The 12773-nt window shown below is 37.9% G+C and overlaps 1 protein-coding gene across 3 annotated transcripts in view; it reads right to left on the minus strand.

Annotated features, from left to right (window-relative positions):
* DKK2 (dickkopf WNT signaling pathway inhibitor 2) overlaps nt 1-12773 on the minus strand; it is a 118319-nt gene that overhangs the window by 101189 nt on the left and 4357 nt on the right. For all 3 annotated transcript variants that reach the window (XM_068681916.1, XM_068681912.1, XM_068681915.1), the window contains exon 2: nt 6881-6920. The gene's annotated coding sequence lies outside the window, so the exon portion shown is untranslated. The remainder of the gene's footprint in view (nt 1-6880; nt 6921-12773) is intronic.

Genomic DNA, 12773 nt, shown 5'->3' on the forward strand with positions numbered 1-12773 from the left:
AAAGTAATATGTTCTGGTTGATACAGACTATGCAGCACACCACCATTTCTTTTGGTGTTGAGACAATAGTTGACGAATGAAAAGACTGGAAAGCATGCGAATGGAGTGGTAAACTCCAGCCCACAATCTACATCTAGGAAGTGATGATTAAAAATAAATGAGGACAGCCAGCCCTGAGCACAAGCAGTTCTGGTGCACACCTACAGCTCTCAAGCTCTGTGTCTTGTGGTTTATAAAGACACATATAAAGATCTTTTCAGAAACCAGCTGCAGGCCACAAAAAGGTGAGATTAAGGAGAAAAAAAAAAAAAAGGGAAAAAAAAAAGAAAAAAGTTGCTAAATAAGCAACTCTTGTTCTTCCTTCTCCAGAAAAGAGATGACTTGCTGAGCTTAGTGCCAAGTTTTACATCATTTTATTTCACTGATATTTTTGGTGGTCTTTTCCCTTGCTACCTACCTACTTGGGAAACAAAAAAAAAAAGGAGGGGAGGGGGAACAAAGCACTAACATAGATGAAAGCCTTCTGGAATACTGATAAAAAGTGAAAAACAGCTGACTCTTTTAGACTTTTAGCTATGATTAAATTTAAAAATATTTACACCACCTGCCCCACTTTTCCCATCTTGGAGCATGCCACTTCCTAGATTAAAATATTTCAATTTGAAAAACAAAACCAAAAGGAACTGGTAACAAACTCATCCAAGAGAAAGCAATACTTTCTGAATTTTCCGTATCAAAGAGTCAAATTTTGGCATGGGCTTTTTCCCCTGACTTGATTTCCTGCTGAGATGGTGAACAACTTGAAATTCTGAAATCTGACTACAAACCTTGGACAGAAGCACCACAAGCTCACCCACACTGCTCTTGATGAACCTACAAGCAACGTGTTCTTTAGCAGACAACACGAGGCTGATTTTGGGTGAGCACAGATCTAGACACCTAAGTCTGTACGAAAGTACTTGATGCACACCTTGCAACAGGATCGTGAGGTGAAGTATCTTTGTTTTACATTTCATTTCTTCCCAGGAACATGGCTGCAAGATTACGTGTTATCACACATAACTGTGTTTCTGCTACATTATTGTACCAATTACACCACGTCAATGCTATTTTTCACATAAACAGCGTTGACAGAAATGTATACTGCAGCCCCAAGGCTGTAGAAATGTGCAAACTCCCAAATGGAGCTTTTATTTTATCCACATTGCTGTTTGATAGATCTGCTATTGGGTTCTTTTTGTTGTCTGCTGCTAGTCTGTATTTGTGCTTAAAGTAAAACCCTGGCCATTAAGGAATAACACTATACAAGAAAATTATCAACCGATGGCAGAAACCATTTCCATAAGAGACCTTATGGCTGTGAATTAAACTGTTTGGTTGGAAATACTTTATAACTAAGAGTTATAATTCTTAACAGCTTAAAACTAACTATAAAAATAAATAAAGAATGAAAAATGTTGTAAGAAAGTCTTAATTCATTTTCTTTTCACTGTTACTTTGTCCGTGATACAGGAAAAATGTTAAAATACATTTTTTCTTTTTAATTAGGAAAAGGTTTTGTTTTGTTTTTCTTCCTCTTGTAGACTTATGTCCCACAACTACCTCTGAAATCAATGAAAGATTGGCAGTGAGTACACTGAAAGTTGGATCAGATCCCATACCAAGGATTTCACCTTATTTTGATTTAGATTAAGAGGACAGAATTGGCTTTGAATTTGGTTTCACGTCAGAATTTAGTGTCATGGTATATGAACATCAAAACGCTAAATTAAATTATACTGCAGTTTATACTGAGCAGGTGACTTGCAGTTTAAATACACTGGAGTGTGGGATCGGTCCCAAAATCTAGCTGATTAGCATCCTAACATTTGCAGTCACCAGCAGCTGATAGAGCAGCACGCAGTCCAAAGCCCTGAGGAAATTACGTATAGGATAACCAGCTGCCCACGGGATGGACCAGCTCACATGAAGTCTCTGGACACCCACAAATAATGTGCTGCTCTGCATCTGTTCCCTTCTGTCTCACCCCTATGACAGAATCCAAAATTTGGAGTTATGAAGGACAGATTGTTTCCACACTAATTTTTTTTTCTCCATCTCCTGGACTCAGATACCTGAATCAAGGAGATGGACCTTTCATCCACAAAACTCCTGCTGCAACAGATATTGTTTTAGAGAATTTTACTTATCCTAACATTTTTAAATAGTTTCCATTAAGAGGAGTGTTATCTACTTACCATAAAAGAGCAAAGAGGCTAAAGCGTTTATCAAAAAGTTGGGAAACCTACCCTAAATCCATTCCTGAGTCTTAGGAGATTCAAACTTACACTGGTTTCCTCGAGGCAAAGTGCCCTAACACCTACGTTGGGAGCCATCCAACCACCTCTTTGAAGCCAGTCCTCTGTCTAGTAAAGATTGCATCCAGAAGGGTGGCATATAAAAAGAAAACACAATAGCTGGGCACATAGCTAGAAGTGCTGTGTCCTTGTCAAGGTTCACGCTCCTGGGATTTTTTCACCCATTTACTAATACAAAATTGTAAATAACCTCTTGAACAGGGAACAGAACTTCCACAGTTACCAAAATCAGTTCAGATAATTCTAAGTCATTTTGTTATCTGTATAAAATATCTAATTCCTTTTTGACTCACTAAATTCCTGCCTTCCATGACTCATGTGGTGGAGTTTCCAGGCCAACCACACATTATATTGGTATTTCTTTTCATCACTTTTGAACTTGCTTCCTTGAAATTTCATGAATGTGCCCTTGTTGCACGACCCTCTCTGAAACCCCTCTTTTTTTATTGTTTTGTTGCAGCCCTTTTTAGCCGCAATTAGAAGATTTGTCTACAGGAAACAATCCTAGCCTATTCATTTTGATTTCTTTTATTTGCATGAACAATTTTCCACAGGATAACTAGCACAAAGCATTACTCTAAATGATACAGCAGAGCAGGTTTCTATAAAGACATTTAATCTTTTCCATATGATCCTTCACTCCTGTATGTTGTAGTGTGTAGCTTACAATTGCAAACACAGCTGCACACTAAACTGTCTACAGCAACATCTTGATGTCCCTAGGCCAAGCAACACAAGTTATTAACATCTATATTAAATGCAGCTACACTTTGCTATAATCCTTTGGAGAACAGAAGATACTCAGTAGTCCATTGGATTCATTAATGATTCCATTTACGCTTACATTTCCTACATGCCTACAGTTTTCTTCATCTCTTCAGAAACTCGTTTTTACCACTCTATCACACCACCACACTCTGCCTGCTGAACTGTCATCCAATGCAACTGAAAAAACATCCTTTCAGACTGCATATAAAATCACTAGGAGGTGTAAATGGAAAGGGAAGGGTGGTCATTCAATCCTCTTGTGTCTGTAGACTGAAAATTTCTGAATAAAAGCAGAAATCTGCTATGGAATAAAGTTGCTCCGGAAGACGGACTAGCTAAATCACAAAGGTAATAGGACTGTGTTCCCTCTGCACTGGAAACACTCAGACTAGGAGCACTTGAGGGATGGAAGAGGAGGGTTTGTGTCACTTGGGAATTCTTCTCCATTGTCACAGAAATTCCTCGGGAGCCACGGTCATTGTGTTTGCAGATTCTCTGCGACAGGGCAACTACACAAAGAATTGGGCAAATAAATTGTGAAAAATACATTCACGAAACTGCGTGTTCATAAATATGGGAAAAACAGGCAACTTGCACATTCAGCAAAACAGAGAATGAATCAAAAGCCAGTACAAACAGGGAAGACCAGCTTTTTCCTGAACTGTTGCTACTTGACAAAGCTCCTTGGAAAAGAGGTTCTGACTGATATTTAGGAGGTGCAAAATGAAAATATATTCCTAGAGTTCAGAAAAAAAAAAAGAGAAACAGAAGGAACTAGTGCTGAGACTACTCTCCAGAGTCACGGACCACCATGCAAGAAATGCATGACAAAAACAAGCAGTATGTTGCACTCCCTGCAATGTTCTTAAGTGGTGATCAATGAGAGCTCTGGGTTGGAATTGGTAGCTGTGAGATCTCAGTATTCCTGCAACAGCAAGTTTTACAAATGTTTGAGGAAAAACTATAAAGAAAATGAGGAATTAGCTATAGGTCTCACTTCAGTTGTTAACACAACCTCTCACAAACCAGCAGCACGCTGGAGCCAGGATTTTTGGGAGGATGTAGCAGTTCTGGCTGGAGCCAGAATTTTTGAGTGATCATTACAGATCACTGTCTTATAACCATACGTGCTATTTTTATATCCTCTCAAAAACACAAATCTATGCTTTTGCAACTATCTTGCAGTCAAGTCTGTGCCCAACAATTCTGAATAACTAACAGCCATCAAACATGAGCACTTCTAACCTCTGTGCAAGATGATTTTTATCTTATCATTCATTTTATCATTTATCATTCATTTTATCTTATCATTCCTTACCTCCCAGACAAATTGTGAACTCTCTTAAAATTCAAGGGAAAGGTGTGTCAGAGAAAAATACAGCCAACTGGTGGGATTTACAAAGCCATAAATGTTACTGAACATTAGAATGAAAACCTCAGGCAGCTATACTTCAGAATAGTAAATGTGCCATTTTGGAACCTAAAGAAACCATACAGGATAGGATTAACAATATGAACCTCTGGAAAAACATCACTTGTGTAGGTTGCTAAAACCAGATTCTACTGGTATTATTTTCTATGTGAAGCGGTTAGCCATCTGGCATATGGGTAAGCTACTTAACAAATTAAATGAAACTACTGAAAAATATAAGTAAAATAAGACTAGGATGAATAAGAAGATGAGGTGAAGAGAATGTATTCAGTTAGATAAACACGGTACAAGAATATGTTCAAATTTACCTGTGCTACCTAATAGCAATCTGAACAAGTCTTAAACCGTAGTTAGGCAAGAGAGCAGGTTTCGGTTTATAAACTAAACAACTGACGCTTTGGGTCCTGAGCTCTATTTAATCAACCTATCCTAATTATGAGTATTAGTGAAGTTCCAGTTTTCAAACTTTTTCCTAGAGCACATCCAAGTACACTTGCGGTGTGTTGCAACTGCTGCTTCTAGTTTCTTGTCCTGGCCTTCCTAACTGCTTGCTTGCTTATTTTTTCATTGTTCCTCTTCACTAACAGATGTTAATTAATCAGCTATATTTCAAGGAAACATTGTTACAAGCTCAGTACTGGCCAAAATCAGACCATTTCAGAACTTAAATATAAATCAACCATAAAGCCTACCTTGCATAACTTTTTCAATACATTTAACCAGAGTCAGACCTCCGCAGCAAAAGCCAAAATCAGACTATAGTTTCTCTAGGAATACACACAAGATTTGATGCTCAGATCCATCTCTAACAAAATATTCATTACAGAACATTCAGACACATCTTGAAATTAAACATTTTTCAGGATTTCTTTTGTAAAGAAACTCAGACTTTTGTACCCTTAGACAGCCTACCTAAAATATGGATATTTCAGTGAATGTTAGCAACCTATAAAGAGCACCGTACTGTCACCACTTTTCCCCTTATGAAACATACAAACAGTAACTTCACAAACCAGAAGTTACAACAAAACTCATGGTGCTTTATCAGAATGGAAACAATTACTCCCTAACAGAAAAAAAAAAAATTATTAATGCAACACAAAGGGTATAGCAGCACGAGCTATTGGGGAGAAACTAAGGCTTGAAAATTATTCAAGTGTCACGCAGATAAAGTTTGTAACACTGTATTTTCTACTTGGGGTAAATTTCCCACTGACTTCAGCACCAGATTTGTCCTAAATAATGGGGAGAACATTCTCAAAGAAAAATACTGTGATACAGAGCCATGTTGAACAACTTCTTTGCATTCTAGCAAATGCTAGAAAAGGTGCCTCTAGGGTGCTCACCCAATTAATTCATCTCTGATATTTCAGCCCTATGCAGATACTGCTTTGGATTTTTTTGATAAATATCAGCCCTGCGATATTACCAAGTTACAGTTTTGTTTTATATTTTTTACACTCTTGGAACAAATGTTGCTGAGGATTCAAAATCATGGCTACTTACATGTACACTGCATAGTGAGTGTGAATGTAACCCTACGTTTGTTAGTGTAACAACAAAAAAATTAATTAGTAAATACTATTTTCAAGTTTTAACTTTCAAAGATGTCAAATCATTGAGAGATCTTTGCTGTAACGTGCGCAAGGAATCAAGAAAAAAACCCTGAACATCCACACCTTTCCCTCAAACCAGGTTCAAATCTGGTTCACCACGCAAGGATCTCCAAAAGCAGAGTAACGTCCCAAATTACTTCTGACGCTTTTGGCCTGAGTGGTCTTCCTCTGTCAAAATTAAAGGAAAATCCTCGTCACGTCAGAATCCGCGCCAAAAGATGGCAAACAATAATACTCAGGCACTTTTAGCAGAAAGAGAGGTGATAACAACTGACAGAAGGAGCAACATCTCTTGCTGCTTTGGAGTATTTGCTCTGCATTTTGGACAGCTGTGAAAGTAGGCGCCAGCAGTCTGTATATCCAAGCCACATTCCAGTCTCTTCTGTTTTAAACCTGATCACTGCCGTATGAACCTTTCAGCTGGTAACGTATCATTTATTTAGCACAGCCTGGACTGCAAAAAACTTCTTGTGCAATTCAGTAAAATGTACATTCTGTACCTTCCCAGACAACACCCCAGATTATACAGCCTGCTTGTGCTTTTGACTTATAATGGTTGTGAATCTGGTGGAAGATGCTCCTAACCGAAATGATAACCTTGATGAAACTGCTTCAAATTTCACTTGCAATGCAGAGCTCATGTCAAAGAAACAAAAAGGCAAAGCAAAAATGTCATTACAGGAAAAATGATTAAAATGATAACTCACCATCACTGATTCCTCTGTTCCCAGGTGTTGTTTTCTTTTCCTGTTGAAACAAAACCATCAACATGTCAGACACCTGACTTGACTCTGCTACACAAAACAGTCAACAGCTAAATGTCTTGTTGCAATTTAGTGTACTTTCTCCCTCCAAATTATTATAAAAAAGCTTAAAAATTGCATTACCTATGGCCCAACATTGGTATGCTGGACAAATGCAATATAGCTAAAGATACAACCAGCCAATATTCTCAGATAAGCATTTCCAGTTCCAGCTCCTTTAGTCAGTCTTTTGATGGAGCACGCTTGAGTCCTTCTTACAACGAGCCATTTCTTAATGTTGCACCGCTGACAGAACAACAGTGTCTAATAAATGTCTATAACGATCTGAACACTGTCACCCAATAAATTCTGTGTGGTGACACTGGAGATTGGTGGCACCCTGATCTGTTCTTTTTCTGCCATATTATATAATACAGAACAAGAAGTCAGAAGTGATTGAAAAACTACAGGTCTTTTGTAAAGAGCTCTAGTACGCTGCCCCCTCTGTGGCCACGTTTTTAGAGAAATACATTCTTTTTCTAACTGATACGTTCAAAAAGACTTTTTAATCTGTTGCATTTTGATTAAACACAACAGAATTTTGCTAGGTGAAATTAGGAAACCAGAGCAAAACGCTAAATATCGAATGATTAAGATGAGTAAGCCATGATTTATTAAATAGTGCACTGATACTTTGGACACGTGCACTGGGACACAAAACCTCAGCCATGCAAAAACATCATCACATTTAGTAAAAGATTTGAATCTCAAGGTTTAATCTGGTATCGCCAATGGAGGTGAACTGGCTAATTATTTTATTTCACATAACAATGAAACCCTGCTCAGGTACTAAGTGAAGCTGTTGCTATAATGAAGAAAAAAAGGTGTGTGTGTGGGGGAAAGGAATGGTTGAGAAAATGCAATTAACCAGAACAAAATAGGCTGCAACATTACCATTTAGGTTTTTTGTTTGTTTGTGTGTGGGTATTTTTAAGGAAAAAATTTCAATCTAGGATTATTGAAAGATTATATAAACTTGGATCCTAGGATATTTGGGTCTTATTTTGTGTACGTGCAAATTTTTAAGTGCTGCTTCCAGTTGCCTAAAATCTATAAGCAAAAAGCTGAAAGAAAAAAAAAAAAAGAACACCAACCACTAACTAAAAGAAAGACTTCTTTTACCCTGACATACATTTTGTACAAAATTAAAAAAAAAAAGTAGAAATATACTGAATAATTGCTGTAGTTTTGGTACAAGGCCAATTGCTCAACCCTTCACAAGGAATATTTTGAGGAAAACAGTGAGCTATACAGCTGGAAATCCAGGCTCACACAGTGGATAGAATTGAAATTTGGGGTCACAAACGTGACTGAAAGCTGAATTGGAGGGGGGAATATAGGTATCCGTAACAAGTACATCACCAAGAGCTAAACTTAGCCCAGCATTGTGTGTTTACATTCCCATCAATGCCTTTTCAAGACGGGGAAATTTTCCAATGGAATAAATTCATGTCTAAAGAGAGAAATCCTGCTCTACAACACAATTTATCAGAACCATTGAAATTTTAATTCTGATGAGCCAAGACCACAACAAGGAAGCTCATTGGCATCTGTAATTGTGAATATTACCTGACCTACGAGGTTTCGTGTGCGGCCAGGAGGACAGTGTGTACAACTGAAACAGACTTTTGGAAACGGCTGTACAATTTCCATCCCTGGAGGCTTTAAAGAACTGGCTGAATACGTAATGAACATTTCAGGGCACAGCCAACCTTGTTTTGGAATACATGAATCTGTAGATTACATTTTCATGTGCTTTCTAGCCCTACTTTCTATCATGCTGTAACAGAGAAAACATTTCAATGTATATACTCTAAGCATTGATTTTAGCATGGTAAGTACTGCCTGAACAAGTAATACAGTCTAAAGTACGCCAATTCTAATAACAACATTAATGCATAAGTAGCATCTATTTCATTACTATTGGTATTGACTGACAATACCACCTGAGCCCCTTGCTTGTCCATCAGTAGCATGGCCCAGCTGCTACTCCTGAGGCCCTCATGGCACTCCCAAACTACAGTTTTGTCTGAGCTTCAGACAAAGATGTGTGAAAACATCAGATAAGTTTGTCAGACTTGAGGAAGCACCCATATTTGTCCTTGGCTTTTCATTAATCACATGCTCTGATGTATATTCATCCAAGCAGATTTTCTCCTGCAGCTCTGAAGATAATATAATATTTGGTAATGGAAAGGCAGAGACGTTCTTCGTAAGTGAGGTGTTGTTTCTTCCTGAACCTAAATGTGTTGTATCCGCAGGTTGAAAGGTTCTTTGAAAAAATGAAATGGAGCAAAACAACAGCTGCAAGGACAATGAAAACTTTTGGAGTTAAGCCACTGTAATGTCTTTATTTTGCTAAAAGTCTTTTGATGAATCATTTCTAGCTTCAACTGCCAGTGGCATTGATCAAAATGATGTGCTTTGAATAGCAAAGTCTACAAAGTCTACAGTCTTTCATCAAGGATCAGATGTTTTAAAATAAGCCTAAGGTGTAACCTGCACATAAACCATTTGCAAGGAGTTAATAAAAACATTCGGTGAGTAAAGGTAGGCAAGCATCACGGTGCTAAGAAATTGTTTCAGAAGAACTGAAACACCGTCATCTCCACATGAGGTGTTAGTCAGACTGGAACATCAGTTAATCTAACACAATCCCATGAAGTAGCTAAAGGAACACGACAAATAATTGGAGATTATTTCAGTTCCATTCACTTCAGTAAACTAGGTCATTTGACTGAGGGAACCTTGGAACAAGGAAATGATTAAAACATGACCTTATTCAACAAAGATGCTAAACCTGGTCATCTTCTGTACTGCAGATTAAAATAAATTCTTTAAAAAAGTAGATGCTTAAAAATTCAAATGGATTCCTCTTATCCCATGAAATGACATCTTATTGTGTTGGTTTTTTGTTTTGGTTTGGTTGGTTGGTTGTTTTTTTTTATACAAAGAGTTAAGTGATTTAATCAAACTATAGAAGACAAGAATCTTGAAAGATCTTTTTTAGAAAAATCCATCTGGGCACTGTTTTGATTTCATTTTCCATGGCTGACACGCCATTTTATGCTGCAGGTGGGTAATCACAAAAACAAACTTTTCATCTACAAAAATACTGTTAGTTACCTTTTCGACCCATAGAATTTGTGTATAGGTTCATATGGACACCCAATATTATCCAAAAAAAAAAAAAAAAGCCATCTCATTCACTTTTAAATTCACATAAAACAGATCACACAGTGATCAGAGAAAAGTCACAAGGAGAAACAATAGCTAAATATGACAGTGGGAAGGACATGCTTAGCTTTAGCTTTTAGAGACATGAAATATGAATAGAGCACTTATCTTTCCAAAATGTCCCACAGGACACCAGCAGACTCTGGGCTCTGTACATAATATAATACCAAATATACGGAGTTTCATGTACAGAACAGAAATGTCATTCCCAAACTGTTTTCACTCATGTTCGCAAGTTCTAAAGTAGACAGCTACAATAAGAAGAAAATAAAAAAGGCAACAAAGATGTCTTTTCTACAAATTCAAGATCCCTCCCAGTGAGCGCTCAGACTCTTCTTTCTGGTGCAGCTTCAGTTCCAGCAGAGAGGAGGGAATCAGAAGGAGGAGGACAGACCACCACCCTGCAAGCTGGAATGAGATGAAAGGCGACAGGCATGTGAAATTGGAAAGGCGGAAGGGAGCGTAGCAGATCCCGAGTCAATGGGTACAGCAGTAGAAGCTCACGCTATTGTTTCTTCTCTCGCAGACATAATATCTTCACTTTCTGCCTTAAGCCTATGCTTTAGACAATTGTATAAACTATAGCGAACTAACGTTATGCTTTATGCAAGAGGAAACAATACCCAGCAGAGAACACAGAGAAGGAAAAGGTCTCTGACTCTGAAGCTGAATAGTCTTTGTATTACTATGCTCCGATCCTTTGACTTTCCTTCCCTTTCAAAGAGAGCCTTAACGTGCCTCCATGACAGCATGAAGAAAAGTCTACAGGTATTTGGTATTCATCATTTAAAATTTAATTTGCACAGCTTCCAGAGTCAATTCTTGAAGCAGTTTTTACTTTCCTCCTGCATTACTGTCAAGGCATATATAGCCAGGCTATACCAAGAGAGCCCCAAGCCACCACATATAAATAACACTGTCGTCAGTCTACAGGGCTACAGCATCCTGGAACAGCCCCGTTGTTTCACATGAAGGAGGTTTGTTTTTTCAAGGTGGATATGGATTACACAAATCCACAGCTCCACCTAGGTGTAGAGTACCCAAGTCCCCACGTTATCTGTGCTGTCATTTCCACAGCGAGAAAGAGAAGAGAGCTGAGGAGTGAAACAGATAATGGCTCCGAGCTGTTACCCTAGGAATTGCTGTGCCCCCATTCCCCGCTCTCCCAGTCCCTTATGACCTCTCTGCACTTCTCTATCTTCTTCAACAGGCTTTCAAAAGTAGCACTTCATTATCTCTAGGCACTCTTGGGAGGATAAATACACAAAAAGTTGCACATTAAATAATAAAGCATTGGGAACCAAAAGTTCCAGCAGGGGTTTCATTTTATAGGGATAATTTCTTACCCTAAACAGGTTCTTTCAGGCAGCTACGCCCTGCAACAGGCACCAGAGAGGATGTCTCTGTGTTTGTTCCTAATCACACTTTGTGTGTTCTGGAGAAGAACCACTAAGAAATGTTTTCTGAGTAATACTTTCCATTTGATCTGCCATCGTTAATAGAAGAGCACACTATTTCATTATGTTTCTCTTCCTGGCAGGCTGCACAGTAATTGCACACAGTAGCTAGAGACAAGTGGACTCGCAGTTCTGGAACGATGAGCAGGAAAGATGAACAATTTGTAAATTAGTCTCTTCTTCTCGTGGTAACAAACAACTGAAGTATTTATTTAAAGGGGGGGAAAAAAAAAAAAGTTTTACACCAGCTGCATTTTGCTGCACACTGAATAATGTCAACATTTTATGAAGGGTTTTGTACTATTCAAATAGTAAATGAGCTCCAGCTCCTTCCTGGAGTTCATTATTCCATAAACTTGACTTTCATGGGGGTCCAAAGTAAAATAAAAGGATTTTTGAGTAAGAGATGCCAATTTCAGATAGTGATTAGAGTGTGTTTTATTACATTGCTCCTATTGTACATAACATTGGAGAGTCAACTCCTAGATCAATCCCAAAATGTGGTTTGTTAGTGAGGTTGGACTGCTTGTGGTATGTAGCATGGGAGTCATGCCTCCAAAAGACAAGAAAAAAGAAAAAAAGAGCCCAAAGAATGTGGACACAGAGTGTTTTTTCCTTACTATAAAAGTCAATCCTCTTATTGCCATGACAGCTAATTATTTTTATTTTGTTTTCCTGAAACAAATCTTCAGAAAGATCACACTACAGACTTTAACTGCAGGTGACTTTTTTTTTTTTTAATGGAAATAAATCTTTCTTGTTAAAATGTAGAAAGTAATTCTCACTTCAGCATCCAGATCAGCTGGTGGGTAAATACATCCCATTAATCAGTAGAAACTATTCCACAGTCCAATATATCTCACCTTTAGGACATCTTTTTTTCCCAGATGTTCTGTCTAAAATTTTTTCGTCATTTTTCAATCCACTATTCCCAGTTATAGCATCTTTTTTTCAAGTCTGAGGTTTTGCCCTCTTTGTAATTTGCACATAAAAAATACAAAGTCATCACGGTCCGTCTTTGGAAATGATTTGGCCAAACTTTCCATGCCCAGTTTTTATCTTTCCTCGTTAACATGTTCTTCCACTCTCTTGAGCATGTTTAA

The sequence above is a fragment of the Anas acuta genome, chromosome 4 (assembly GCF_963932015.1).
Source record: "Anas acuta chromosome 4, bAnaAcu1.1, whole genome shotgun sequence".
NCBI lineage: Eukaryota > Metazoa > Chordata > Aves > Anseriformes > Anatidae > Anas > Anas acuta.